A 12,445-nucleotide genomic window follows, 5' to 3' on the forward strand; every position below is an offset into this window, starting at 1 on the left:
GCAAGGCCATGGATGGCCTTAAAGGTGAGGACGAGGATCTTGAACTCGATCCTCCGGGGGATGGGGAGCCAGTGAAGTCAAGCGAGGGTGGGAGTGATGGGGTCACGGAGCCTGGTGCATGAGAGTACACAAGCTGCAGAGTTTTGGATGATCTGCAGCTTGTGAAGGGAAGAGTTGGAAAGGCCGATGAGGAGGGAGTTCCCGTAATCGAGCCTTGAGGTGATGAATGCTTGGGTGAGGTTTTCGGCAGCCTGAGGGGTGAGGCAGTGGCAGAGTCTGGCAATATTGCGGAGTGGGTTGGCAGTGCCGGTCATGGCGCGGATGTGGGGGAGAAAGGACAGTTCAGGGTCAAACAAGTTACCCAGGTTCCTGACTGGCTTAGTGAGGTTGAGCGTGCAGCCATGGAGGCTGATGCTGCCAGTGCTTGAGGTGCGGATGTTGGCGTGAGCCAATCAGGAGGGCCTCAGTCTGGTTGATGTTGAGTTGGAGAAAGTTGGCCCTCATCGAAGACTTGATGTCTAACAGGCAGTCAGTCAGGACGCCAGTAGTCCTGGAGTTCAGGGTGGAGACAGAGAGGTAGATTTGGGTGTCATCCGCATACATGTGGAAATTTACCCCAAATTTACAGGTTTATTTTCTCTTTTCTGTTAAATGTCTCCTGTACCTCTATAATGTCTTCTTTGACACATTCACCGGTCAGCCTGGCTCAATTGGTGTCACTCTCGCTTCTTTGTCAAAATGTTGTGGCTTCAAGTCCTATGTCGGGACTTTGAACATACAATTCAGGTTGATACTTCAGTCTGGGCTGAGATTGCATGGTATTGTTGGGGTGACATCCTTCAGAAGAAACAGTAAGCTGATGACCTGTCTGCTTATGCAAAAAGATCCCATGGAACTACTTTGGAAGAGAGTTTCTCCTGGTAAAGAATTGCTAAATTGGCCATTCACATCATGGCTGTTTGTGGGACATTGCTGTTCAGATTAGCTGCCAAAAGTAGAGTTGGGTGTCATCCATATAAATGTGGAAATTTACCCCATGTCTGCGGATGACGTCACCAAGGGAGAGCATGTAAAGGATGAAGAGGAGGGGACCAAGGACAGAGCCCTGAGGAACACTTCACAAGACAGTGCGGGGGCTGGAGGAGAAGCCATTTGCCATCTCATCTGATGGATGGCATCTCTGCCCCAGCACCGCAAGCAGTCAGCTTGGACTGCGAGCTCAAAGTCACAAGGTGAGGATTGTACCCACAAACCTTCTGGTTCAGAGGTGAGAGTACTACAAACTGACCCAGGATGACTAAATAACAAAATTACATTTGTAAAAGGGTTTTCAAGTCGGGAAGACGTCTCAAGGTGCTGAACAGTCAGGGATCAGCACTCGAGCATGGGGGAGGCAGGGTTGGGATGAGGGAGGGCAGATAGGTAGGAGAGCAGCTGAAGGCATGGTCAAAAAGGAGGGTCTTGAGTCATGCCTTGAAGGAGGCAAGGGAGGGAGCAAGGCAAAGGGATTGTGAGATGGAGTGTGGGCAGAGAGTCTGAAAGCCCAGCCGCCAATGGTACAAGCAGAGAATAGTGAGTCAGTGAATGAGGCATCAGAAACTTGTGCAACATTAACTACATGAGAAGTAAGGGGAAGCTGTCCTGGTTTATTGATCAAAGGAAAATTAGAAAACAAAAGATTTCAAAACCTCAGTTACAAGCTTTACATTGGTGCAGAGATATTCAGTATTTTTCCTCGGCAACAAAAAGAATGAGCTTGGGAATCATACAAGAGACTAAAGAAATATGTATGGTTGAAAATGTGCAGCTCAAAGATAGTTTGAAGGCAGAATTGTTCTGGATCAACATAACAATGCTGCAGTAATTAAAAAAGTACATTCAATTGACTATAAACAAAATGGAGGATCTGAACTGTCATAAAAACAGGTGGCAGTTCAAGCTGTGTGATTTTCTGAAAAATGACAATTTGCCTTTTGATTATCGAGTTCTTCGCTTCTGGTAAATAATGAAAGAATTCGATAACAACTTTCACCAGAGAAATAGATAGATATTTTGGGAGGACAAATTTGCAGGGCTATGGGGAGAGAGCGGGGGAAGTGGGATTAATTTGAATAGCTCTTTCAAAGAGCCGTCACAGACACGATGGGGCGGATAATCCTTCTGTGCTGTATCATTTTCTGATTCTATAATTGCTGGCAAACGTTGAAAACAAACACCAATGCCCACCTATGAACCAGGTCACCAATGGGCAGCAAAAGATCAGAGATGATCCATGAGGAAAAATATTAACAGAGATGCCAGTTAAACAAGAAGAGTGGTGGAAATGTGTTTGAAGTGAGTTAAGTGCATTTTGGTCGATGAACATATAAACCCAGCAAGAAAAGTCCTAAATTAAAGGACGAGGCTGTAAGTAATGACTATGTAAACAGAGCAAAGCCAAAATCCAAAGTGCCTGTATCTACAAATTCTTTGAGTCTGGAATAAATCCAAACGCTGCAAAGTGCAATAATTCCTCCACAACACACCAATCTCTTAAGGCAGAATTATCAAAGTGGTGCAGAATCTATGCAGAGCTACTAATGTTGCCATCACAGTAGCGTGCCCATTGCAGATATGCCAGTGTCGTCATGGTTTTTGGCAACTTGAAATGAGGATCCATTATGCTTCTTCGAGAGGCAGAAAATTGCTTGAAACCCAGACAAAGAATATTTTGCCATCATATTAGGTTTAAGTAAGAGAGTTCAGCCAGGCAATGGTTGGAGGGAGATGATGGACACAAGGAAACATGAATGCCATTTGAGTCTCAGTTTCAATTGTAATCAGAAATTTCAGCACAGAAGACCATTTGGCAATGGTTCCCACTGAAGTTATCTACTAATTCTTTCACATTTTCACACTGCAAGCAATTTTTCTAAGTATTTGCAAATTATGTTAAATCGACATCTCAATTGCTTGCTCAGGTGGATGTTAAAGATCCCATGGCACTATTTAAAAAGAGCAGGGAATTTCTCCTGACCAACAATCTCCTAAATAAAGTTGGTCGTTCACTTCAAGGCTGTTTTGTGGGACACTGATGTTTGCAAATCAGCTGTTGCCTTTCACCTACAAACACACAGTCACTGTGCTCTATGTTTTGTAGGTGAAAGGAAGCAACTAATTTGAGTTGTACTCCTGATATGGAAGGCGCTATACTAAATCATAGAATCATAGAATTATGCAGTCAGAAGAAGGTCATTGTGATGTGCCAGCTCTTTGAAAAGAGCTATCCAATTCAATCCCACTCCCATGTTCTTTCCTCCTCCTCCCCAAATAATTATCTACTTTTATCTTAAAAGCTTTTATTCAATCGGCTTCCACCATCCTTTCAGGCAATGCATTCCAGATCCAAACAACTTGTTGTGTAAAACAAATATTCTCCTCACCTCCCCTCTGTTTCTTTTAACAACAATTTTAAATCAGTGTCCTCAATTTACCGACCCATCCGCCAGTGGAAATAGTTTCTCCTTGTTCACCCTATTGCTACTATACTCCTCACTGTTTACTACATTTCCTGGCTTAGTATCGTCTGCAACCTTGGAAATTGTACTTCCTATATCCAAGTCCAGGTCATTTACATAGATGAAAAATACCAGTGGTCCCAATACTCATCCCTGGGGGACACCACTGCACACTTCCTTCCAGTCAGAAAAACAACCGTTCACCACTACTTTCTGCTTTCTGTCTCCCAGCCAGTTCTGTATCCAAGCTGCCACTGTCCCTTTAATACCGTATGTAAGTATAGTAATAGATGTAATTGACATGTCCCACATTCTAATAAACGTTTGTGTAAATCTTTTCTTCTTTCTCCCCCTTTATGCTTGCAGTATTAAATTAGAATCTGTGCACCATTACAGATTCAAAAAACAGTAAAACAAAATCTTTCACTATTTATAATAACAATCCTTGTATTTGATAAAGTGGCTTTTCATGTTGTAGAGATGTCTCAAAATGTCTGCAAGATATACTGTAAAGTGATATGTCTGTATATTTTGTGGGAAAATGTGGCTGCCAAATTGCACACAGCAATACCTCAAATCATTTCATAATATGAAATGATTCTACTCAATCCTTTCTTAATCCTCTTTGCTCCATTGAATACAGTCCCATTTTTATGCCTTTTAACACAATTATATTACCTCAACTCTAGTACCATCATAATGAATGTATTTTGTAACACTCTTTAAAGTTCTAATATCTTTCCTATGATGACTGGTCCATAACTGCAAACAGCCCTCCAACTGGAGACTAAACAATGTAGAACTGGTTCGTTTGGAAGATTAGTTGAGGTCAGGACTTTGGATTCAGCTGAGAAATAACTTAATGCTAAAATAAGAAGATGAAAGGGTTGCCATTCTGTAGCAAGATCAAATCAGTCATTGACTTCATGGCTATTTGTTGCACATTGCAATGCGTAAATTGACTACCAGGTTTGCCTACAAATACAGAGTCACTACACTTTACAGCAAATCTTGTGAAGCATTTTGCAGCATCTTTCTGGTAAAAAAAGGTGCTATATCAAACAAAGATTATTACTATTCAATGGATTACCATCAGAAGATAAAAAAGGAAGTTGGAAGCAGTATTTGCATAGACGATTGCCATCACATATAAGAATGTTTTACCAGAAATAGTTATTGAACATTTTTTAAACATCATTTAACAACAACAATTTGCATTTATATAGCACCCTTCATGCGTCCCGGAGTGCTCAATTTAAAAGATAAACATTTGATGAAGCATATTATTGAAATGCCTTGTATAGATTAGGGGAATGGATTAGAGTACACAATGTTTCAGTTAGATAACTAGCACCATCACTGATGTTATGGGTCAATTGGCATTTTCATCTATGCCTTAAACTTTTGGGGATTCTATGTTCTATTAAATTAATGATATGAAGGACATTTTTCATGTAGATCTTTATTGTGGTCTGTGAACATTCAAATTATTAGTTTGATAAGCCCTAACCTCTGGACCTCTCTACTTCTTTACCTCCACTTCAACACCTATCTATTTTTAAGTCGTACCTAAAAAAATTCTTCTCTTCTCTTGTTCGGCATCCAATTTGGTCTTTGTAAAGAGCTGTTAAATGTTATTCTATGTGAAGGTTGCTCTACAAATTAAGACTCTATTGTTGTTATAATCAAACAACAATGCTCCTTTATATAAAATCTAATTTCCCATTTAAGATTGTTCTGAACTTGGCCATCTGCAAATCTACTGTTGAAGTGTGCTTGTGTCCTCATATCCCTCTATTCTTCAACTCAGTTGACAGTTGACAATTCCACCATTAATTTATGTTTTTCTAATCGATTACATTTTTTTTCACTGAACCTGTGCCTTTTTACCTGCCAACTACCTTAACATATCTATCTTCCGCTGTATTCTAGCGGAATCATCTTCACTGTTTGCTGTGCTGGCAATTTGGCATCATCTGTAATTGTTCATATCCTTTTCCCTTGTGCCCTTGCCATAAATATGAGCATACGTGAAGAAAAGGGAAGCTCCATCACAGACTCTCTGGGCTAGCAAAGAACATGAAGACAAAGAGATAGCCACAGCATTCATGTCAGATATTGATTGAATATCAATAATTAATATTTGATGCTTAGTTTGATCCCTGTGTGGATGAAAAATAAGTGATGGTGCTTTGCAATGAAAATCCCTTCTTGGAAACTCAAGCACAATTTCTATTGCCTCATCCATGAGGACGTGATATTGAATGATTAAAGAAAGGAATAATATGCTGGGCTGGCAGACCAATGTTTATAGAGAATTTCAAAAATGGATAATCGATAATTTTTATCTTAATATGCAATGTGAGCCAGTGATAATATTTAATAATCCGAATAATCCTGGCATTTAATATTTCACGTCAGGAGGACGTCTCAAAGCATTCACAGTATTTATTTTGGATCATAGTCACTGTGTATTATGTAGGCAAACTCTTAATTTAGAGTAAACCTAAAGCTAAGTTAAAGATAAACTTTCCTTTGGAAGACAAGCAGATGGAAAAGGACACTAACTAGTACAACGCTAAACTCTCAGCTCAACTATATTACAGCGCTCATTCAGACTCTCTGTTGCAATACATCACGGGAGTAGGAAGCTGAGCCAACTAGAAGAGAAGATGAGGAACAATGCGGTGATCATAAGTATTCAGCACATGAAAACGGTGAACTGCCTGAAAAGACAACGGGGATTTCAAAAGTGACAGAGATCTAAAGGTTAAAGAATAATTTGTTAAGCCAGGGACACATCTGGGAAATATCAAACAAGATGGGCCTACAGTAGTCCCTCTTAAAGAGATAGGAATATCCATTAAAATTGATGCATTGTGCAACGAAGCTGAATACACTAGATTTGCAAAGTAAATATATCAAATGCAAGGATTATAAAGCTCCAACTACAGGTCAGTATCAAGTGTAGCTACAGATATAAACATTAATTGCTTGTCCCGTATTGCATGCCACGATTTAAAGGAAGAAATTGTATTGAAGACTGATATTTTAGGTGATTATATGATCTTGATTTGCCATAAGTAGCTATTAACCACTGCCAAAACACAATGATAAAACCTAATTGAGTTCATTGGCTGGGACTGTAGAGCTGGGATAGACATATGTGGAGCCAGTAGGAGAAGTAATTATCCACTGGTACGAGATAAAGTGGAAGCCACATGTATAATTTTTACCCAATTTAACTCACTCCATGTTCCTGTGAGCAGATTTCTTCACAGCAAGTAGTATCTGCCTAGCCACTGGACATACAGGATATTGCTTTGATGACCCTGACATTCTGCAGCTGAGTGCAAACTTTATTTGTTCATTTTGCAGAGCGCTGCATATTGAATTACCCCACGGCACTTTCAAAACTGCCTCTGCCCTCCAACTTTGTTGTATGGAAAGAAATGCATTGTGTTGTGCTTTTGTCCAAATCTAAGTCCAAACCTTCACAAGAGCTATCCTCCTCAGGGGAGATACAACAGAGACTGCTTAGGGCTGATCTGGCTCCAATCTAAGATACTTAGTAACAGAATGTCAGAATCAAGTCAACCATCTGTGGCAATCTTAGTAGTCCGTTTCCTGAGCCAGACAGGTCTACAGTACTCCAGCATTGCTGATGAGGTCACTGGGGCCGGGGATTTATAATCCTAAACTCCTGCTAACCATGCAAGCCAAATCCCTAACAGGTAGGAGAGTCCCAACTGGCCAAGTAGCGGGAAGCTTGCCAGACAATGCTTTCAGTGCAAGCAATGCGATTTTAGCTGCTCAAACTCCAATAGAACTCCATTGTACACTTCCCAAACCTTGGCTCTTGTCAACTGGCGTTTATTATTCTCTGGAATCAGATAAGCAAGGGGCGTCACTCCCGGGAAAGAATGCTCATTCCATTCCAGAAGCAGGAAAATTTTGGTGGGAAGATGATAATAATCTTTGCATTTGATATAGCGCCTTATCATGTCTTCGAGATGTCTAAAGCGCTTACAGAATATACTGTAACATGAATTGACTGTATATTTTGTGGGCAAAACAGAGCAGCCAATTGCTAACAGCAGTGCCCACAAATAGTCGTCGATTGAATGACCAAATTGTTTTTATTATTTAATCATTTATTTATTTTTGAAGTGATTATTACTCCCGGAAAAGTGATCCGTCAATCGACTAACAACTGGGATCCTACTTACTGCTAAGTGAATAGAGGTGCATGGAGAAAGGAAACTCGGCCAATGTTTCGCCCTGCCCGGGAATTGAACCCAGGTCCTCTCGCTTGCGAAGTGAGTGATCTAACCACTAAGCAGGACTCCAAAATTGACAACGAAAAATAAATAATGAGCTAGAACGGATGATAGAAAATACTTTGGATGTTTGGTAAAAAGATTCCGAAGTGGACGTTTGGAGCAATGACACAATTGGCTCTGCCAACTTTCCAAAATCATCTGCAATCAAGCAACTGAGGTGAGAGGAAGAATACAAAGTGACGAGTTGTGTTATGCATTATGTTTCTTCAAGTAGAAAAGTAACAAATGTCTATTGATGCGAAAAGTGCCCAGTGTTTGCTTGGTTGGTTAAAAAAAATCGTGGCTTCGCATAAGGACCTTTTTTTGTTAAAACTTTGGTCACAGATGCAAATGCACTGAAACGTCTGATGTATATTTGATAACCAGGTGCAAGATCAGCCAGATGGGCTTTGCTTCTGATACAGGAATGTTACTTTGGCATGCAATAAAATTAAAGCTGAAACAATGTGATGCCACAAGCATCTTCGCAATACAATTTTCCAACAGAGGCTAATTTGACAATCGGGGACAAAATTTGTATTACTCATCTTGTCTTTGTAAATGCAGCAATGTATTAAAGATGTATGGAGGGTATCAGCTTGGCTCACTTGGTAGCACTCTCGCCTCTCAGTCAGAAGGTTGTAGACTATTGGTTAAGGCACTCGCCTCGCAAGCGAGAGGACCCTGTTTCATTTCCCGGATAGGCCAAAACCTTATGCAAGTTGCCTTAAACCACACAATTCTGTTTACCTCACAGTAAATAGGAACCTGGTTGTTAATCAATTGGCGGATTGTTTTCCGGGGGTAATAACACATTCATGAAAAAGCTAATCAGATTTACCACAACTGCTTGTGGACACTGCTATGCGCAATAGGCTGCTGCATTTTGTCCACAGTCAATTCACTTTACACTATATTCTGTGATGCGCTTTGAGATATCTCAGTGAAGTGATAAGATGCTATATCAAATGCCAGGCTTATTATTATTAAGGATGTAGAATGAAGCCCCACATCGGCACTTTGAACTCATAGTTTGGCAATTGTGATGGGGCCAATGCTGCTTTGTTGGAGGTGCCTTCCTTTGCCTGAGATGTTAAGCTGAGGTCCAGTCTGCTTGTTCAGGTGCACATTAAAGATAGCATTGCCATATTTGAAAAGAGAAGGCACTTACTCTCAGTGTTATGACCAGCAATCCTCCAGATGAAATTGATCATTTATCCCAAAACAACAGATTTGGACCTTGTGACATCAAAATAATGCATCATAAAAAAGCAATAAGAATGTTTGTCAGACTTACATCTCTGAATGTTGGAGAAAAGCTTGCAGAACTCAACGTTTTTATATGAGAGAAATGAAGATTAAATTGACAGATGATCCAGGTCTTCATCAAGTAGTAAGGCATTGAAAGTGTAGATATAAAGCATCTGCCTTGAACTATGAGCATAGATCTAGAGAAATACCTTGAAAATTAACAAGCCTCAAGTATAAAAAAGGATGAATGTGGAACACATAATCTAGCAATAAAGGTAATGGGTTGTTGAAAACACCCCAAAATTATTGGGGGAAATGTATTCAGAAATGAAATCAAGTGCTTTGGGACACTACCCTGCATGAGGGGCACTATATAAATGCAAGTTGTTGTTGTTGTATTACAGAGGTAATATACATTGAAGGACGGTTATACACTGTAATAGGAAAATAATCCATGGAGCACAATGGTTTCAATGGGTTTAATGTGCTGAGTTACTCAGCTCCACTGTATTCCCACCCTTCCTCTATTTTCGGCACTCAGTCAGCTGTCAGCTCAGTCATACTCCATTTTAAACCATTTGTTACTTTGACCAAATGCAAGTGGGACTCCCAGTTTCAGGGAATTACCCAAGTGTTGGTGAACATAGTGTTGTGGGTAGTAATTAGTGAATTAATGCACTAGCTGATAACTAAAAAGTGTTAAATGCTAAACAAATTGTGTGGAGTCCTGTAGCTCAGTGGTTGAGCATTCGCTTTGCAAGCGAGATACCTGAGTTCAATTCCAGGCAGGGCGAAACCTTGGGCAAGTTTCCTTACTCCACACACCTAATAATAATCCCTCCAAAACCAAAAACAATAATAAATTGGTCATTTTCAATCCACGACTGTTTGTGGGACATTGCTGTGCGCAATTGGCTGCCGCGTTCGCCCACAAATATACAGTGAATTCACTTTACAGTGTGTTCTGTGAAGCGCTTTGGGACATCCTCCCGACGCGAAAAGCGCTATATCAAATGCAAGGATTATTATTATTATTATTATAAATTCCCTCCCATCACTCACACAATGGTTGGGACTGAAACTGCTCGAGATGGTTTTTGCACAACAACAACTTGTATTTATATAACGCCCCTCACACAGAGTAGCATCAAGAGCACAATTGCCCTAAGGAGTGCTGAAACCTTGGGTTGGAATTGAGGTTTCACGAGGCAGTAAATCCATAGTACACCCTGTAGAAGAATTTACATCCCAACTTACTTTATCTAGTGCATGGAATCATTTATAATAATAATAATAATCCTTGCATTTGATATAGCGCTTTTCACGTCGGGAGGACGTCCCAAAGCGCTTCACAGAACACACTGTAAAGTGAATTGACTGTATATTTGTGGACGAACGCGGCAGCCAATTGCGCACAGCAATGTCCCGCAAACAGTCGTGGATTGAAAATTACCAATTTTATTATTGTTTTTGGTTTATGTTGCAAACAGGAAATTTTCAAATCATTGTTGTTCAGGTTAAAAATGAAATATGCACCAATCGACCAAGGATAAACCCCAGAGTAAACTGGATGAAGGGCAACAGAAATGATTTGGTCACAACATCCATTGTGTCCACATAGTGATCTTCCTAACTCCCAGCAGAATGGTTGCAAACTAGGAGTGCTCAGGGAGAAATTGCTGCCGTTGCTCTCTTTGTTTGAAATTTGGACACAATTGCGAAAAACACTTTAAAAGTAATAATAATAATCCTTGCATTTGATGTAACTAACTCCTTATCACGGCTTTGAGACGTCTCAAAGCACTTTATAGAATATACTGTAAAGTGAATTGACTGGGCATTTTATGGGCCAATTGGTTTTAACTAGGCCAGCATTTGGAGTTTTCAGACAAAACAAAATTTGTTGAAAATTGTACTGAGGCTTACAAATAAAGTTTTGAAGTCACCTCAAAAACAAGAACCAAACATGGATTAAGGGGTGCAAATCTGACCAAGTCCTGTAGCGTATTGGTTAGAGCACCTGTCTCGCAAGCGAGAGGACGCGGGTTTGTATGCAAGTTTCCTTACTCCACACGCCTCTGTTTTCCTATCAGTAATCGCTTTTCCAGATGTAATAATCCCTTCCAAAAAAAGCAAAACAAAAAAATAATTTGGTCACTCGATCCATGACTGTTTGTAGGGCACTGCTGTGAGCAATTGGCTGTCACATTTGGCCCACAAAGTATACAGTCAATTCGCTTTCCAGTATCTTCTATGGAGCGCTTTGAGACATCTCGAAAACTTGATAAGATGCTATATCAAAGGCAAGGATTATTTTTTATCAGTTAGGTTTTTAAGCAGGATTGAAAGATAGATAGTGATGGTGAGATGGAGGGTTAGAGAGGTGTTCCAAAGGTAGGGTTGTATTAGCTGAAGGCTTGGCCATCGATGGTAGTGGGGAGGGGACAGGGAATGCATAGCTGACTTCAAGATATTTGAGTGGAGGGGAATTTAGTCCAAAAGTATGTAAATTGGATTGGCATCATTCCCTCATTCCTTTTATAAAATGGTAAGGCAGTTGGTGGGTAAATTTAAGCGTTCTGAGATGCTACCCTTTGTGGAGGGTAATATATAAGTGCAAGTTGTTGTTGTTGTGAATATCTGAGTGGCTGCAGACATCATCATATTGATAGTTGGACATATAAATAGGGCTCTTCTTGGGCCTTAGAAGAATATTAGACAATTTTCATCTTCAGTGGAATTTCCTCAACATTATATCGTTGTGCTTTCTACATGTCAATGTCCTCCCTTATTTCTGAACTGTGCTCAGAGATGCAATGTTAATGGTGCAAGGGAAGAGGAATGGCTATAATAAGGCCAAAATGATTCAACTTCATGCATATGTGTCACAAGGACATACGATGTACAGTAAGTGCCTTTGGGATAACAATTGAACGATTCATAAACAGGCAGCTGGTGTAATTATCCACAGAATGCAGGGATTACAAAACATTTCATATATCTTGTAAATTGTGCTTATTTTACCTTACTCCAAATAGAAATACAGTGAGCCTTGGATCAAATCTCTGAGGAGTCATCTTCAAGAGCAATCTTCAAGTTTTGTTCATTGAACAAATTACATGGACAAAACAGGAGCTAAAGTTGCAAAGGCTGTTTGATCACTGAATGTTTTCTTTACCATTAATAAATTTTCCTCCTAATGAATCACTTGCCATCCATCACTTAGGCTCTTTCCTATTTTCATTTATATTCTCAGTTATACTCTATTGCCAATCAGATACAAAACCATGAAAGAGAACAGTATAATTCAAGGAAATGAAATTCACCAGAAAGAATCGTGCTTTTTAAATGCAAAGAGAGTCACTTTGGAAAATA

This window comes from Callorhinchus milii, unplaced genomic scaffold (genome assembly GCF_018977255.1).
Source record: "Callorhinchus milii isolate IMCB2004 unplaced genomic scaffold, IMCB_Cmil_1.0 Scaffold3, whole genome shotgun sequence".
NCBI lineage: Eukaryota > Metazoa > Chordata > Chondrichthyes > Chimaeriformes > Callorhinchidae > Callorhinchus > Callorhinchus milii.